At 37.4% G+C, this 19880-nt stretch overlaps 1 long non-coding RNA gene across 1 annotated transcript in view; it reads right to left on the bottom strand.

Moving 5' to 3' along the window:
* Positions 1-9007, bottom strand: part of LOC148133449 (uncharacterized) — a 54241-nt gene extending 45234 nt beyond the window's left edge. Inside the window, exon 1 of the long non-coding RNA XR_015747396.1 lies at positions 8973-9007. This is a non-coding gene — a long non-coding RNA (uncharacterized LOC148133449). The remainder of the gene's footprint in view (positions 1-8972) is intronic.
* Between the last annotated feature and the right edge of the window lie 10873 nt (positions 9008-19880).

The raw sequence follows: 19880 nt of genomic DNA, 5'->3' as shown, positions 1-19880 counted from the left end.
CTCTGTACTTTTAGATCTTTTAGACTAGGTGGCTTTGACAAGTTCTGTAGGATTATATGCTACATATCATACGCTGAAGAGGGGTAGCCTGAAGATGAAAATGAGGCCTCTTTCAGACAATTTGCCAAGCATGTTCGGGAATGATGTGGGAGATACATCATTTTCCTCTTCCAGATTGCTTGCTAAAAGCTTTATATATTAAATGTCTTTTAGACACATGTATAACTAATATAATTGTGAAATAGTGCTAAGGTTTTGAAATATACCTAATCAGTTTTTATCCTTGGAGGTAAAGTATTTATTTATTTATTCAATTTATTTTGTCATCTCACTCTATAAAGTATTTTGCATTGCAGATTTCTTTTTCCAATTTCCCTCCCACTCCTGAACCAAAGAAGCACATATTTTAACATTCATATAGTGGAATAATTATGTAATTCAGGGAAGTTTCATCACTACAGTAATTGCAACCTTATTCTTTATTTTGTAAGGTTTTTTTCTTGTAGGTCAAAAAGTCATGCATTTTTTTCATCAATTCAAGGTTCTCATTCATTTCAAAACCTTTTGCTATATAAATAATACCTATGTCTAAGCTTTCCTTTAGTTTCCTTCAGTTGTTCTCAGTTTAGGTAGCTAGCGGGTGCTTGATATCAGGAGGCAAGCCAAAAATTTCTTTCTCTCCCATATATGTAGCCTCATACTTAAAGGAAAATGTATGAGGCAGACATATGGACATTATTAAGCTATTCATATTTAAATGGTGACAATTACCCCCAAAAAATATCTTCCCTGGAAAGACCATTTTTCCTTCCTTCCTGTTTTTCCTTCTTCCCCTCCCCTTCCTCTCTTTTCTTTGAAACCTGATTTACAATATGACTTTTGAGAGGGAAGCAGAGATTTGGGATAATATGTAAAAGACAATTTCTTAGCAGATAATGTTTATGTTTTTTCCCCCTCCATGTGTACCCTTTCTCCACCCACACAGAAAGAACTATCACTGATATTTGAAATATCACTAAGTTTTGAAGTAGAAATGGGTTTATTTCACCAGAAGAGCAGCACAGTTAAGAATATTTCTCACAAATTTCAAACCTTTCTATTAACATGTTGCATATGGATCCAGGTAGGACACCTGTTTCTGACAGCCTCAAATCCTATTTCCCAGTTCCCATGGCTATCACTGTATCTCTAAGTTTGGAATATGTTGACCTCTTTCTGTTTTTGAAGAGGCAATCTGTGACAATCTGTGAAGGAATTAAATTGCTTGGCAAAGCATTCTGTGTCTCAAACATGTACCTCACTTTTTATGTCTTGCTCCCTGTCAACTGAAAGCTTTAAGGAGATAAAGAAACCTTGCTATCTGTGTGTACAATTCAGTTTCCTCTATTGCTTTCTCTCTCCTAGGACCTAATTGGCTAGGAATCTCTTACAGGCACTTCAGGGTCAGTAAATTTTCAGTTCTGAAAACTCTACTTGTGAGCAGTAGCTGGCAAATCAGGACTTAACTGTTCCAAATCTGATGAAATGACCTCAAGCCATATGTCTCCATAATCTGCTTCTTTTGCTGTTTCCCTGCTATTTTTTGGCTTGTGAACTTGCTTGAAATAATGGGCATTTTTCACTTTAGAGTTAACAGTTAGCTATTAAACTGTTTGCTTTTGTCCTGGCAAATAGTGGAGAATTCAGTTCTGGAGAATAGCCATAAAGTTTAAACTGGTGCAGAATGTACATTATATTCTGCCACTGATTATGTTTTATGCTTTTAATAAAACATTTCACAGTGTTTTATTTGTAATTTGTTCATTGTTTTTGAGGTTGCTGGGTTTTTTTTTTCAACAGTTGTATATAGCTGTTTCAATTTCCATGTAGGTGTAACAAAGAAAGCCTGGGAAATGGGCTTCTTGTCAATCAGCAGGAGTGCTGATTTGCCACCAGTTTATCAGGTACTTTGAGCCGTAGGTTGAAGCAACACAAGGCATAACTTAATAGCCAGCCACCAACATCCTAATCAACAACAAAAAGCTACACACAATCATCTTCATCATCAGCCATTCAGTCATGTACAACTGTTGGCTATTCTTTGGATCAGCACTCTCAATGTCCCTCTGTCCCACCTCGCCTCCTTCAGATATTTCTTCCATCTTAAGTCACACATATCTATGGAACCATCCTTCCCCAATGAGATTGGCCTGCCCTACTAATGCTGGCAGAGGAGGCTACTATGGATCCCAGCAATCAAGGAATTTTGGCTGGTGGGATCCAGGAAAAAAAGCCTTCTCTTCCACTGTTCCAGCCCTTTGGAAAATCTTGCCACAGGAGGTAAGATCTACTTCTATGAAAAAGTCCTTAAAACCTGGTTATGCTGGCTAGCATGGGGTCCTGAAGGAGAAGTTGCTGGCCTGGAGGTGATTGGTACAATAACAGAGAAGGCAACCAACCTCTCATCTCCAAACTCTTATTTTTTTTAAACTTGTTTTAATTTTTGAAATTTTAATCAACTTTTATATTTATAATTGCAGAATATTTTTTAATCTTTATGTAAGCCTCTCAGAGTCACCAGAACTGTGAGATGGTGGCAAATAAATGTGATTGATAATAAATAAATATAAATGAATAAATATTAGGTTGCCTTATTATTAACATAGCAAAAGATAATATGCTATCTTTTTGTCACTAAACTGATTCCTGGGTAATTCATAGAACCAAAAAGCTGGAAGGCACTTAAGAAGTCATGAAAACCATCATGCTTCATACTGCATGTATGAACGCATACACGCTCACTGCACCATCCCTGATATATAGCTATTTCTTAATTGGATAATTGAATAATCTTGAATGAACAAACACATTCAATGCAAATCATGTGCACTTATATCTCAGATTTCCACATTGTGTTACACACTCTTTCATTATAGAGATATCAAAACACTAGTCAAGCTGCTTTTGATAACAATATAATCTGAGTCAAAATACAATTAAGCAATTATATTTCTAACTCAGAAATTAAACTGCATGAAGAGTTTTGTCCCTCCAGAATAAAGTCTATTGTAACACTTGTTCTTTAATTGTCAACAATTTGCAAAACACTTAAACATCCAAAACTGCTCATGAATATGTGCAAAAAGAGGACAGCACCATCTATCAAACAACATATTTGTGAGACACACCATTGTCAGCATTCAAATTTTACACATGATAAATTTAATCAAAGGATTTTCATTGTGTTTTATTAAAGTAAGGTCAGATAGATATTCTCAACTGAAAAGAAAGTGAAAAGAATATTAACTGAACTGTTACTTATAATTGACAGCCATGAGATTTGAAAGAAAATAAATGGCAATAAGAAACTATATCTTGTATTAATTATTGGTTGATGAGTATTGGGGTGGAACGAGTTATGCTTTTTAGAAATTATACTATTTTGAAATAATTTCTCCCTTAGGTTAATTAAAAATAGAGAAATAGAGATCTGTTGTCCTATAAGCTCCACAAGAAAGACAAAATTGTACATAATTTGGAAATATATAATATCAATTTTTAAATTGTAAAACTGGAACTGTCTTAATAATTAACCTTAAAGTTTAATGACATGCTGCAATCCTGTTTTATTGGAGTGGGCAACACTTTTTGATCTCTAAAACACTTGTAATTTCATGAAATCAAAATCAGACTCACATTTCAAGAGTTTTGACATAAGTCAGAATAAAACATTTGGCTTTGTTCTGACCTTGAAACTGAACCTTCCAGATCAAGTGACATAGCTTCAAGTCTTCCATTTCAAGCTCAGTTTGCATCTTGTGATAAGAATGGTTCCTTCTAATTTTTCCCATGTAACCAAAAATGATTCTGATGTGATTAGTTTAGATTTCACATGATGATATAAGGATGAAATGTTGAGAGGAAACAAACTGTTAAATACATGACTAGATAAAGGAAAACTACTCGCTATACTATCTCTGTCAGCTTTCCTGATACCTTATTCCTCTCAAAAATATTTGTATGGGAATGTTAGTATTTATGTTTTCATGTGTATGATTCTGTGCTTAATTTTGTTAACTGCTAATGCAAAATTTGCCATTATGCTCAACACAAAACCATAGCTAAGGTTCCTTCTAGATGTCTAATGCAATTTTAGTTTGGTTAGTTTGATGGGTGTTGATGTTTATGTACACTGATCATGCTCTCATCTTCACAACCAGTTGAAAACACAAAAATCCTGAATTGGTTGACCTGGTTTGCTGAGCTTTGGTAGAAAAAATATTTGCAAGTTATAAAAGCCTCCAAGCCTGAGAAGGCTTAAAACTTGAATTCACTTCTGCATATCTATTCAAAATATTTTTCTTTCTCAATAGTCCTTGCTGCCAAACAGAATTTGAATGCACAAAGGCCACAAGAAGTGAATAAATGAAATCACAAATCAGGTCAGCTTCTGTTGAAAACCCTATTGGTGAATATATTCATTTAGCACTTGTCCAGCTCCCTAACTGTTTCATACCAACAGTGAGCCTCCTCCTTATACTATGGGTTGCCAATTATTTTCTTTTATTATACTTGAGGCATGCTTTAAATTGTATCTATTGATTTCATCTTCTTTATAATTGGATGTAGTGATTGGAATATTTTCAATATTACTTTGTCATCTTTTTTTTAATTAAATCTGAAAACTGGTTCTAAAGAATCCACTGAAATTTCAGAGAGTAATAAAAGTACAGATGGGAAGGAGATTTCGTGATATTGACACTCCTATGAACTTTAATAAAACTCTTCCCAATTCATAGCTATCTTTCTGCCTACACAGCAGAACTATTATTTTTTAAGATTGCCATATGAGTGACATGCCTGCATATTTCAACTTTAGTGAAATAAACTTTCTAATGCTTTTTTTTTTGGTTCATCAATCAATAATTCATCCAACCAATGAAAAAAATATGTGGTTTATCTCTCTAGCATTTTCCTCAAAATAAAAATCAGATTGGCTGTAATAAGAACATGTATGGGTACAGACTCACTTTGAACTGCAGGAAAGAAAACAAAGTATCTGCGTATATGTGCGTGTATGTTTGTGTGTATGTGCCTGCATGTTAGGATATATGTGAGATATTTTCTAAATGTGAATGAGATCCAGTTGATAGTGTCTCTCTCGCTCTCACTCACTTTCAGAGGAGGTTCAGAGAATTTAGCATGTTTGGACATACTTTTATTGTTAATCAACAAACATCTCATATTGCTTTTCAGGATGAAAAGTACAGTGTGTACTAAATCTCTTATGGATTTCATATAAACTGCCTTCCAAGTATGCATTTCAGGATTAACTAATGCAGCTTAACATGTTGGATTCATTGCAATATAACTTTAACATGCATAAAGAGGATGTTCAGAGGAAATCTGCACACCTTGCATGCCAAAAAGAAATTGGTTTCTTCAGACTGTACAATTGTGGGTTGTTTGGATGGAAAAATGATTATTGGATGGAAAAATGTATCCTCCACTCTTGAAGACCTGCTCTTCAAGCTTTGACCTTTAAATTCAGATGTATGCCATGTACATATTCTTTAATAGCTGGAAGAATGAAAAATGCACATTGCTAAAGCTGTTTGCTAATATCTTTTGTTGTTTTCAGAGTGCACTTTAAATTAAATTGTGTCTATTAGCTAACTGATTTTCATCTGATACAACTACACTAAGAAGAAAACCTTGTTTTCCAATCCACATAACAGTAGACAATGAAAAGTGCATGAACTCTAACTTTTAGAATGAAATGTCTCTTCCTAGATGATGAGTCACTTAATAAATATTTCATTATACACAATTAATTTCCCCATCATTAATTTGCCCATCATTTAAACTGTGCTTTGATGTATGTATTGTAGTCTCAACACATTTAGACATTTCAACACACACACACACACACACACACACACACACACACACACACACACATCCTTCCAGCCCTGGTAACTCTTGCTAACTGAATCCGGTAATCATTAGGTAAGCACACTTTGTGCCAGCTTCCCACAACTAAAGTCAATGGAGGAACTGGATGGAGTTTGCAAGCCCTATGCTAGCAGGCAAGTAAGTGGCTTCTGTTGAGTAGAAAAGAGAGCAAGGGGATTCCCAAAAGATGCATGAGATGTGTTACAGGTCAAGGACACTGGTGGAATGGTGCAATGCAAGTCAGGGAGGGCATGTAATAAGATGCACAAGAAGTGTGGCACATATTGGGGACGATTTGCAAGGTTGCAGGGAGAGCAATGTGAATCAGGGAGGGTGTAAAAGAGTATTAGGGGTGCATAAGAAGTATGGTATGGGTCAGAGAAGGTGCATGTGGTGTTGAGAAGATGTGTGAGTGGTATGATATGAATCCTGGAGGGTATCTGAAGCTACATGGGGTTGCATGGGAAGCATAAAGGTTTCAGGTTGGGGTGGGTATGCAAAGATGTAAGGGACTGAGAAAGGATTCAAGGGGGTAAAGCCAATGAGGGAGTTCATGGGTGTGATAGTGGCAGAGGGACTAGGGGGAAATGTGTGAGTACATGAGTGAAGCTGCATTACCATGTTTTCCCCAAAATAAGACCAATCTTTTTTTTTTTTTGGGGGGGCTCCAAAATAAGCACTAGGGCTATTTTTGGGAAAACACAATTTCAGGGTGATCAGCCATTATTATTAGTAGTGTGAAATGGTGTTCATTTGTTTTTTAAATAAACTTTTCTGTAGTGCTAATGATTTTTAAATTTTCTGCTGAAACTTTTCTAAGTTTTAACTTTTTATTCAATCACTAGCTATGTGTTTACATTCAATTAAAACCTTTCATTTATTTTCCTATTCCAAGCCTCAACTGGATTTAAAACATAAAGTATCCACAGCTAAAGAGCACTTAGATATTATTCAACACCTATTTAAACACAGACACATCCTTAGTTGTGGGATAAGCATTCCATGCTATCTCACACATCTAAATAATGACTTTAATTGGAGTGTTGGGGTACTTTCAGCTGTAAAATGTTTAGGCACCCACTAGTAGTCATTAAACAAAAATGTTTTTCACAGTGATTTGGCAAGCCATCAAAGTTTTAAACAAATTACATTCTTGTATCCAAAATGTTTATAGCACAAGAGAATTTTTAAAATGTAAAAAGTAGGTGGAAAAAAAAAGCTGACGAAGTATCATCATGTTCTAGTGAAAAGTAATGTGAGGCTATCTCTATGAATAGAAAAAAATACTGATCTGTCAGTTTTCTTGTAAAGTCTTCTGTGCATTTAATTTTCATTAATGCAGCATAACATGCACTGGGAATCAAAATACATATCCCACCTAGATCTGCTGTGGCCATAAAACAGGGTTATCTATATTTCTCTGTTTTTCTTAAATTTATAAACTCTACATATTTCCAAGAAACTAAAGGCAACCTGTGAAGTTAGGATCAGAAGTATTGACGATCCAACATCAAGCTGTGAATTTCAGAGGATTTCATGAGAATCTTTGCTTTCATGCACACTCTAACCATTACATAGCCATCTGGATTATTTCTGAACTATTTAAAAAAATGGAAAATATTATGAACTTTATAACTAGTTGATAAATTATTGCTTGCTCCTTGGCCACATTCAGCTTCTTTCTCTCTTCACATCTCCATTCTTCCCTCCCTCCTTTATATCTTACTTTGGTTTTCTATGACAGCATTATTAAACTTCCTTCCCAAACAAAACGCCAAATACAGAGTCACTATGTGTGAGTTGGCAGATATATATGTACATATACATCTATATGTATATTATTAGATTAAACAAACAAATAAATAAATAAGTACATAAATACATAAATTCATTCATTCATTCTTTCTATAGTTGTCTACTTGGAATTTAGGACTATTTAGTCCCAAGTAAGATTATACAGATCATTAATCATTACAGTACAAGTGATTAAAACATTATATTGCTAAATATATAAGTTTATATATCCTTTAACATGTAATATAAGAATGATTTACAGGTATGTAAAACAGAAGAGAGTATATGGTGAGAAAAAGAGAGTAACGAAGAGAAAGCTAAACCATTAAAAAAAACTACAAGAAAAAAAAATACCAGAAGGTATTGAGAAAATGTAAGGAGAGAGAGGGGGTGGGGAGAGAGAGAGAGAGAGACTAGATACACTAGTTTATATGATATAGAGAAGAAAGTACTGTAGATTGCAGACAATTTCTCTTGATATCACAATAGAAAAGCCAGGAGATTTCTTCACATGAAATTAAGTGAGTGTCACTCTCTTAGAAATAATAAGGTAGCCAAGGTTTTCCTTTCTTTCCCCTTGAGGCCTTCCTTCCTTCCTTCCTTCCTTCCTTCCTTCCTTCCTTCCTTCCTTCCTTCCTTCCAAAATTTCAGTATAGTTTTTCATGTTTCCTGCCACAAAATGGATAGAAATTACAACCCCAATTCTTTTAATAATTTTGATCAAAGGTTAGACATGCCGCTCCCTCCACTGTATATGAAATCAAACTCCTCAGGTAGTAGTAAGATGCTATTATGGTATTTGACAAAATGGTCAGGTTGCTCATGAGTCTGAGACATCCAAAGAAGAAATAAGAAACTTCAATGATTCATACATGGACTAATCTTATCCTAAGCCTTAGCCACCTGTTAGATGTGAATAGTGAAGTCAGGTTTGCTGGCAACACTATTTTCCCCTGATTATTTAAAAGCAGAAGGAACAGTGAAAAGGACTGGAACTGCAAATGTAATTCAATATCTGTATGTGTAAAGAGATCCATTTGGAGAGGTGGGGTAAAAATATATCTAACTTTATACATTTGCTGAGAAGGTCTGAACTGAATTCAACAGGGCATTTTAGCACAAGCCAATTCAGCCTTTAGAATGATTTAAAAATACGGTTTGGGGAATACAGACCAGACTCAGTAGTGCTTACCAGGGACCCTAAAGAAATCAATTTAAAACTTGCTGGCCTCAAGAAAACCTACCTTAGTGTCCCTGGAGCGATCCTTCCTCCTCTCCCTACTCACAGTTGGTGAGGGCTTGCAACTTCTGTGAATTTATATGCAAGTCTGAACCAATCCCCCAAGGCCCAGCCCATTTCTTAACTTCAAAGAGAAGAGCAAATCAAGGTTACTATCTTTGAGCAAATAGTTCCTTCCCCCTTTATCGAAAAAGTGTTTTCACCCACGAACAATTGCATATTTCTGTAATTCTTTACTAGTTTTATTTTGCTGATTCTGTTCTGTGCATTTTCCATAGGGCTACCATCCAAGATGCTTGCCTTCCCTAAAGGGAAAGAGGAAGAAAGAGAGGGTTACCACTGCATATGGGATTCACAGTCTGTTCTGTGACTTGCCGAGCAAATGGTGCATACAAATTTCCACCTTGAGACTTCAGTGCCCTCATTCTAGACAAGCTACTCAGATAGAAACAAACAAGGCTTTTGCCATGAGTAGAATTTCACAAATGAAGAAACTGAATGATTTATTGCCTTTCTAATTAGGCCCTTTAGGAACTTATATTTGATTCAAGAAAACAGTTTGAGGTCCCTGAATGCTTCCTGCCATTGATTTGATAGTGTGTGTGTGTGTGTGTGAGAGAGAGAGAGAGAGAGAGATGTTGATTTTCTTTTGTTGGTTTTTCTGTCAACTGCAGAAAATATTTTCTAAACTACTGGGAAAAAATTGGATACTTAAAATGCATTAACCACAGGCAGTGAAATGAAATACTTGGCAATGCAAAATGTTATGCGGACAGTGAGAGGACAAAATTTACCTCACAAAAGAAACCCATAGTATTGTTCGTTGGCATTTCATTCCCAATACTTTGATTCATCGTTCTATTTCTAATCAGTCAGTGAGGACTTCATCTTTACTTTCAAATTAAATGACAGATTCAGAGTAAACTTCAAAATATTACCAGATTTGATGCAGAATACTATGCATATTGAAATAACAATTTTTTTACAATAATGCTTCTGGTTGTCAAATAATGCATTGGGTTGGGATAATCGTGACAACAGTTGTACTAATGAGGTCTGAGTTGACTGAATCAGAAAGAAAACTGGGGTTTGTGATAGATGAAAATGAAACATACACATTCACACAAAACTATTAGGTATGCTAAAGTTTTAGTGTATTTCTAGTCTTAGTCACGTCAACCCACCCTATTCTTGATTATTGCAGGAATAAAAAGGTATAGGTCAAGAAAGAAGAAAGTAAAACTATTAAAATGATTTGAAAGGTGGCTCAATTCCACATAAAGAAAAGTGAAAGGTTGTTATTGTCTATCTTATTTGCACAAGTTCCATAAGCCTCTGTTGGATCATTGTGGAAACCGAATGCTTTTCCTATTTGGTAGAAAACTGGCCAGTTTTCCCAATACTGAAAGAAGAATATTATTTGAACCTGATACAGACCTGATAGAAGTTCCTGAGCAATCTAAAGCTGTTTGAAAAAACATTGAAACTCTGGAAGGGCAAAACACTACAAGATTCCAACTGCCCTCAGTCAAGAGAATGCCAGATTGGATTTTTTTATTCCATTCCATTGACGTACTAGAACAAATTTTGAATTTTGAATTTACAAGGATGTCTGCAGCATCTGGTTGAAAATTTAAGATGAGGTCCAAAACAGCACAATTAAATCGCCATCTATTTTTTATGTGCAACACACATAAAAGGGGGCACTTAATTTCCATTTAAGTTTGCACTCAGAATATTCCCAGTCCATCCCTATTTCCAGATACAGAGCACGCAAATCACAGCTAGTGAAAAAAATAGTTTGAGGTTTGTTTATTTATTGAACATCAGCAAATATTTAAAACATTTAAAGTTTTAAATATTTAAAGTTAACTGATAAAATGGGACAAAATGCAAAGAAAAAACAAGGAAATAAATCAGGGAACACTTTGCGTCTTCTTCATAACTACCAAACATACAAAAGAGCACCTAAAAATTATATTATAAATAATTAGCATGAATTATTTCCAAGGGAGTGACATTTGGGTATTCTAGTTTTAATCTTTTTATATACAAAACTGGTATAAAATAGGACACCTACTGATCCCTCTTCCATTCTGTATCACAAAGAAACAATTTGGTGTACAAGGTTGATGTAGCTTTCATTGTTGAGGCATAATACTATTTGCTTTTTGAGGCACTTTTTACACTTTTTTTCAGTTCTGTCATAAGTGTTGTGCGAAGGGATTTCAATATATATTATATAGAAATCTTTTCTAGCTACTAGAAGTGCCAGAGGAGGCTGCCAAAGTATCACAATGCTGTGTAATCCAGATTCTCGTTTCATTTTTTTCAAAGTGGCTTCCAAGAGATGCTTCACTCAATACATTGTTGAAGGGAAACACTTGAAAAGATTTTCTAACAAATAACACACATAATTCTGAGTTTTTTTGAATCTCAGAAGCTTACAGAGGAAATTTTTCTTTAGGTGTAGAGGGACAATAATGTATTCATCACAAAAGAAACAGACAAGTGCAAATAAAAAACTTAAAAAGCACATTGCATAGAATTTCTTTCTTTTTCCTTCCCTCCCTCCCTCCCTCCTGCCTTTCCTTTCCCTTTCCCTTGTGTGGACAAAGAATAGCAGACATACCAATCATACTGTTGCAACAGAAAAGGCCAAACATTCATCATCATTCATTCAGTGCATTTACACCATTCTGAAACTCTCAGCTCTGAGAAAATGTCAATAAGCTAATTGAGCTTGAACAAAAATTTTGCAAGAAAGAAGGGGGAGAGGGGGGAGGGAGGGAGGGAGGGAGGGAGAGGGAACTAGGTGAAATCTAATAGCAAATGGATTGTATGTAGCTCAGGATTGAACTGAGATCTTTGATGCTATTTGAATGATTGTTTTCTTGCAGATAGATAGATGATAGATAGATAGATAGATAGATAGATAGATAGATAGATAGATAGATAGATAGATAGATAGATAGATGAAATTTGAGAATTCACGAGGTTGCTACTATATGGAATGAAACTGTGACTGAATTGAGATGGTCTGCTTCAGATACCATGAAGCCTCCTCCCAGAAGGTAATAGGTCATGAAGAGAATATGTAGTGACCCAACAATACTGTGGACCCTGCTCAAGCATCAGTTATATGCTATGTCCAGGACATCTATATAACCATCACTATCTATTGGCCCTGATGGATTATGTGCATACTTCTTAAAAAAGCTCTCCTCTGCCATAGCAGAACCCCTAAGCATTATATATGAGATATCATTCAGAACCAGCTCCTTATCAAACCTGTGGTCCTTAGCTTCAGTCATCCCTATCTTCAAAAAAGGTGATCCAAGCCTGGTTGAAAACTACAGACCAATCTCACTGTGTTGTGTCACATGCAAAGTCATGAAATCAATCATTAACCAATTCATCACCCTCCGCTTAGAGTCAAACAACCTACTCTCCCAAAAACAATTTGGTTTCAGGAAAAAATTGTCCTGCAATCTTCAACTCCTACACTGCAAAAGAATATGGACTACTCTACTTGACCAGGGTAAAGCTATAGATGCAATTTACATAGATTTCTGCAAAGCCTTTGGTTCAGTGGTACATGACAAACTACTGTTAAAACTAAACTCTTACGGCATTTCTGGATCCTTTCATAAATGGATGACTGCATTCCTGTCAAACAGGCAACAAATAGTAAAAATAGGGAGTGCTATATCAAACCCTGCTCCAGTTAACAGTGGTGTCCCCCAAGGCAGCGTTCTAGGACCCACACTCTTTATACTCTATATAAATGACCTTTGCGACGACCTTATAAGCAACTGCATCCTCATTGCAGATGACATAAAACTATTCAACATCACCAACAATGATACTGTCCTTCAAAGTGACCTTGATTATGTGCCTGAATGGTCAAACAATTGGCAACTCCAAATCTCAACCAACAAATGCTCTGTCCTACACATTGGTAAAAAATATCAGTACACCAAATACAAACTAGGCGGATATGACCTCATTGACAATCCTCACTCTGTCAAGGACCTTGGAGTTCTCAAATCAAATGACCTGTAAATCTAATCTTACGACGCTTCTCCTCCGGAAATATCAAATTGCTAACTAGAGCATACAAAACTTTTGCTAGACCAATATTCGAATACAGCTCTTCAGTCTGGAATCCACACTGTATATCGGGCATTAATACAATTGAGTGAGTCCAGAAGTATTTCACTAGAAGAGTACTACACTCCTCTGCTTGCAACAGAATATCCTATATCACCAGGCTTGAGATTTTGGGCTTGGACAACCTTGAACTACATCACCTATAGTTAGACTTAAGCGTAGCACACAAAATTATCTGCTACAATGTTCTACCAGTCAATGACTACTTCAGCTTCAACCACAACAATACAAGAGCACACAACAGATACAAACTCAATGTAAACTGCTTCAAACTTGATTGCAGAAAGTATGACTTCAGCAACAGAGTGGTCAATGCTGGAATACATTGTCTGACTTTATTGTTACATCCTCTAATCCCCACTCCTTTAACCTCAAACTATCCACTATTGACCTCACCCCATTCCTAAGAGGTCTGTAAGGGGCATGCCTACCATCCCTGTCCTATTTATTCTTACCTATTTCCTGTATTCTTACTCATGTTTAAACTTATACCTATTATCTTGTAAGCAATTGACAAATCAAATAAATAAAATCAAATAAATAAATAAAATTTCCTTTTGTTTCCCAGATGAGTAGAGATGAGTAGAGATTAATACTATTAATTAATACCAGATGAGTAGAGATTAATACCAAGAATGAATGAATGAATGAATGAATATATATATATATATATATATATATATATATATATATATATATATATATATATATATAGACACACACACACACACACACATACATACACATATATATACATATATGGCATTCAGCTTTGTTCGGGTATTTTCCCACATCATTGTAGTTGTGCTTTTAAAGTTGTAGCAACGTTTCGGCAGAATCTCAGCTGCCATCATCAGGCTTCTGTATTGTGTTCAGCTGTGAGTCAGACTTTTACAATGGTTTCAGATTTAAATTTGGGGCAGCCTATTGCTGTGCCAGAATGGTTTTTTTCCAGCTCAAACACACCTCCAGCTCAAACACACCCCAACCAGGCACCCAGATGAAACCTAGCTTCCTAACAAATGATAGCCGTCCATTTACCCGGAGCCAAGTTGCACTAAAGGCCTTCAATAAAGGAACACAATGTTGCCAGCCAATCAAGATACAAAAAGAGCCACAAAACAGACAGAAGATATTAGAAACACCAATCAAGCAGAACACAGCAAACTCCAAGACCAATAAACACAGAACAAGACTCCCAACCAATCAGGATGAAGAAAAAACCATTCTGGCACAGCAATAGGCTGCCCCAAATTTAAATCTGAAACCATTGTAAAAGTCTGACTCACAGATGAACACAATACAGAAGCCTAATGATGGCAGATGAGATTCTGCTGAAACGTTGCTACAACTTTAAAAGCACAACTACAATGACGTCCTATTGCTGTGCCAGAATGGTTTTTTCTTCATCCTGATTGGTTGGGAGTCTTGGTCTGTGTTTATTGGTCTCGGAGTTTGCTGTGTTCTGCTTGATTGGTGTCTCTAATATCTTCTGTCTGTTTTTTGGCTCTTTTTGTATCTTGATTGGCTGGCAGCATTGTGTTGCTTTAATGGAGGCCTTTAGTGCAGCTTGGCTTCGGGTAAATGGACGGCTATCATTAGTTAGAAGCTGGGTTTCATCTGGGTGCCTGGTTGGGATGTGTTTGAGCTGGAGGTATCAGGGGGATCTGTTTGTGCCCAGGTGTTTGCCTGGCTTGTGGTGTGGAGATTTTTTTTTTTGTGAGTGCAGGCTTCCAAATGATTGACAGCCTGGTGGAATCATCTCTTCTATTCATGCTTTCTGGTCTTTTTCAATCTCTATGGCTTCTCTGATGATTCTGTGATTAGGGTTTTCTATAGTGGCCAGGGTTTTGGTGCCATTGAAGTTGATGCTATGACCTGTGGCTTCCATGTGTTGGACTAGTGAGGAAGTGTGTTCCAGCTTTTTGACTGCATTTTTGTGTTCATCCAGGCGGGTGCTTATTCTTCTATTGGTCTGTCCAATGTATGTGGCCGGGCATGATGCACAGGGGACTTCGTATATGCCTTGGTTTTCCAGGTCAATTTTATCTTTGGGGTTGCTAAGGATGGCTGCTATTTTTCTGTCTGTTTTGAAGGCAGTCCTGATGTGATGTCTGTGTAGTACCTTACTAATTTTGTCTGTAGTACCTCTTATGTAGGGCAGGACAGCTGTTCCATAGGTCTGTTCATCTTCTGGGTCTCTATTATGTTTCAGTGTGTTTTTGTGGATCAAGCTGGTGATTTTGCTTTTGTGGAAGCCGTTGGCTGTCAGTACTTTAGTCAGGGTGCATAGTTCAGTCTTAATGTGTGTCTTGTCTGCCAGGCGTTTGGTTCTGGTAATTAGTGTTTTAGCCACGGAGTTTATCTGTGCTGGGTGGTGGTGGGATTGGGCGTTGAGGTAGCGGTTGGTGTGGGTTTTCTTCTGGTATATGGTGTGTCCTAGTGTGCCATCTGTTTTTTTGTAGATTAGTACATCTAGGAATGGTAGTTGTTTGTTTGTTTCTGTTTCCATGGTGAACTTGATTTTGGGGTGTGCGCTGTTTAGGTGTGTTAGGAAATTGTTTAGGTTTTCTTGTCCATGGGGCCAAATCACGAATGTGTCATCGATGTATCTTAACCATAGTTTGGGTTTGAGGATGGCATTGGCCAGGGCTCTGGATTCGAATTCTTCCATGAACAGGTTTGCAATGACAGGTGACAGTGGTGATCCCATGGGAGCTCCTTCTATTTGTTTGTATCTTTGTCCTTTGTATATGAAATATGTGTTGGTTAAGCAGTGTTCTGTTAGTTCCATGAGGTGTTTAGCTGGTTGGTATTTATTTTTGATGATTTCAAGGGTCTCTTTTATCGGGACTTGAGTGAATAGTGAAACCACGTCAAAACTTACAAGCAGATCTTCTTGCTCCACGTGTAGATCTTTGATCATTTCCAAGAAGTGGTATGAGTTTTTACATGAGAAGCTGCTGTTTCAGCATGGGGCTGTAGCTCTTTTGCTAGGTGTTTAGCTAGGTTTTGTAGTGGTGCTCCTCTGGAGCTGACTATGGGTCTGAGAGGTATGCCTTCTTTGTGTATTTTTGGGAGGCCGTATAGTTTGGGGCATCTGGAAGATTTCTCTCTGGGTATGATCGCGTGTTGGATCTCTTTGCTTATGTGGCTGGTTATAATTTTCTTCTTGGTTAATTTTTCCAGATATGTGGTTGGGTCTGTGTTTATGGGTTTGTATGTGGAGTCTTGGAGTAGGTCTGTCAATTTTGTTTCGTAGTCTTTTCTGTCCATTACTACAGTGGCATTCCCTTTGTCTGCTGGGAGGATGATTATGCTGCTATCTCTTTTCAGGGTTTGTAGTGCTTTGATTTCATTTTTCTGTAAGTTGCTTTTTGGTGGTTTGCTTGTGCATAAGATGTTGGTAACTTGGTGTCTTATTTTATCAGCTTCATCTGTATTTAATTTAGTTAGGCTGGATTCTACTGCACATATGATGGATTCTGTGGGGATTTTTGGGGTGCTATAGCATAATTGAATCCTTTGGTTAGGACATCTGTTTCTGTTTTGGTGAGTTCTCTGTTGGAAACGTTGTGCACTAATTGTTTCAGGTGTTGTTGTGAGTTGTTGGGGTTTTCTTGTCATGTTCTAATTTCTTTAGTTTTTTCAATAATTTTTCTTGTTTGTAAATGCCTTCAGAATCAGCTCTCCAAGTTGTAAGTTGTTTTATCTTGTCCCAAAGTAGAGGGTGGATTTTGCTGCTCAGTTCCAGGTGTAGTGCTAGCAAATCTTTGTTTAACTGATCTAATCGGAATCTCTTATTGTGGAGCTCGTTCCTTAGTAAAGCCATTTCAGTTCTTTTCAGGATACGTTTAGTGGCTGCTGTGCTTTGATGAAATGTTAATTTGAAGCAGGTTGGTGTAGTATTGTTGTCTCTGCAGCTGCATAGGAATTGGAGGTCACATAGTATTCCTGCTCTTTTAATTTCCAGTTTCTCGTAGGTTTTGATCTGGCTGTTTATTTCCTCCCGTAGAGGTTTGATATTTGTTTTCTTAAGTTTTCGCGGTACTTACATGTATGGTGTTCGGCTTGGTTCGGGTATTTTCCCACGTCATTGTAGTTGTTCTTTTAAAGTTGTAGCAACGTTTCAGCAGAATCTCATCTGCCATCATCAGGCTTCTGTATTGTGTCCGTCTGTGAGTCAGACTTTTACAGTGGTTTCAGATTTGAATTTGGGGCAGCCTATTGCTGTGCCAGAATGGTTTTTCTTCATCCTGATTGGTTGGGAGTCTTGGTCTGTGTTTATTGGTCTCGGAGTTTGCTGTGTTCTGCTTGATTGGTGTCTCTAATATCTTCTGTCTGTTTTTGGCTCTTTTTGTATCTTGATTGGCTGGCAGCATTGTGTTGCTTTAATGGAGGCCTTTAGTGCAGCTTGGCTTCGGGTAAATGGACGGCTATCATTAGTTAGGAAGCTGGGTTTCATCTGGGTGCCTGGTTGGGATGTGTTTGAGCTGGAGGTATCAGGGGGATCTGTTTGTGCCCAGGTGTTTGCCTGGCTTGTGGTGTGGAGATTTTTTGTTTGTGAGTGCAGGCTTCCAAATGATTGACAGCCTGGTGGAATCATCTCTTCTATTCATGCTTTCTGGTCTTTTTCAATCTCTATGGCTTCTCTGATGATTCTGTGATTAGGGTTTTCTATAGTGGCCAGGGTTTTGGTGCCATTGAAGTTGATGCTATGACCTGTGGCTTCCATGTGTTGGACTAGTGAGGACTAGCTAAACACCTAGCAAAAGAGCTACAGCCCCATGCTGAAACAGCAGCTTCTCATGTAAAAAACTCATACCACTTCTTGGAAATGATCAAAGATCTACACGTGGAGCAAGAAGATCTGCTTGTAAGTTTTGACGTGGTTTCACTATTCACTCAAGTCCCGATAAAAGAGACCCTTGAAATCATCAAAAATAAATACCAACCAGCTAAACACCTCATGGAACTAACAGAACACTGCTTAACCAACACATATTTCATATACAAAGGACAAAGATACAAACAAATAGAAGGAGCTCCCATGGGATCACCACTGTCACCTGTCATTGCAAACCTGTTCATGGAAGAATTCGAATCCAGAGCCCTGGCCAATGCCATCCTCAAACCCAAACTATGGTTAAGATACATCGATGACACATTCGTGATTTGGCCCCATGGACAAGAAAAACCTAAACAATTTCCTAACACACCTAAACAGCGCACACCCCAAAATCAAGTTCACCATGGAAACAGAAACAAACAAACAACTACCATTCCTAGATGTACTAATCTACAAAAAACAGATGGCACACTAGGACACACCATATACCAGAAGAAAACCCACACCAACCGCTACCTCAACGCCCAATCCCACCACCACCCAGCACAGATAAACTCCGTGGCTAAAACACTAATTACCAGAACCAAACGCCTGGCAGACAAGACACACATTAAGACTGAACTATGCACCCTGACTAAAGTACTGACAGCCAACGGCTTCCACAAAAGCAAAATCACCAGCTTGATCCACAAAAACACACTGAAACATAATAGAGACCCAGAAGATGAACAGACCTATGGAACAGCTGTCCTGCCCTACATAAGAGGTACTACAGACAAAATTAGTAAGGTACTACACAGACATCACATCAGGACTGCCTTCAAAACAGACAGAAAAATAGCAGCCATCCTTAGCAACCCCAAAGATAAAATTGACCTGGAAAACCAAGGCATATACGAAGTCCCCTGTGCATCATGCCCGGCCACATACATTGGACAGACCAATAGAAGAATAAGCACCCGCCTGGATGAACACAAAAATGCAGTCAAAAAGCTGGAACACACTTCCTCACTAGTCCAACACATGGAAGCCACAGGTCATAGCATCAACTTCAATGGCACCAAAACCCTGGCCACTATAGAAAACCCTAATCACAGAATCATCAGAGAAGCCATAGAGATTGAAAAAAAGACCAGAAAGCATGAATAGAAGAGATGATTCCACCAGGCTGTCAATCATTTGGAAGCCTGCACTCACAAACAAAAAATCTCCACACCACAAGCCAGGCAAACACCTGGGCACAAACAGATCCCCCTGATACCTCCAGCTCAAACACATCCCAACCAGGCACCCAGATGAAACCCAGCTTCCTAACTAATGATAGCCGTCCATTTACCCGAAGCCAAGCTGCACTAAAGGCCTCCATTAAAGCAACACAATGCTGCCAGCCAATCAAGATACAAAAAGAGCCAAAAACAGACAGAAGATATTAGAGACACCAATCAAGCAGAACACAGAAAACTCCGAGACCAATAAACACAGACCAAGACTCCCAACCAATCAGGATGAAGAAAAAACCATTCTGGCACAGCAATAGGCTGCCCCAAATTCAAATCTGAAACCACTGTAAAAGTCTGACTCACAGACGGACACAATACAGAAGCCTGATGATGGCAGATGAGATTCTGCTGAAACGTTGCTACAACTTTAAAAGAACAACTACAATGACGTGGGAAAATACCCGAACCAAGCCGAACACCATATATATATATATATATATATATATATATATATATATATATATATATATATATATATATATATATATATATATTTGTTTTCTTAAGTTTTCGCAGGTACTTACATATATGGCATTCGACTTTGTTCAGGTATTTTCCCATTTCATTGTAGTTGTTCTTTTAAAGTTGTAGCAACGTTTCAGCAGAATCT

The sequence above is a fragment of the Notechis scutatus genome, chromosome 1 (assembly GCF_049901735.1).
Source record: "Notechis scutatus isolate UNSWTSFEM ecotype Mainland chromosome 1, rNotScu1.2, whole genome shotgun sequence".
Taxonomy (NCBI): Eukaryota; Metazoa; Chordata; class Lepidosauria; order Squamata; family Elapidae; genus Notechis; species Notechis scutatus.
The sequence above is the reverse complement of the archived record's forward strand: the minus strand, read 5'-3'. Positions and strand labels throughout refer to the sequence as shown.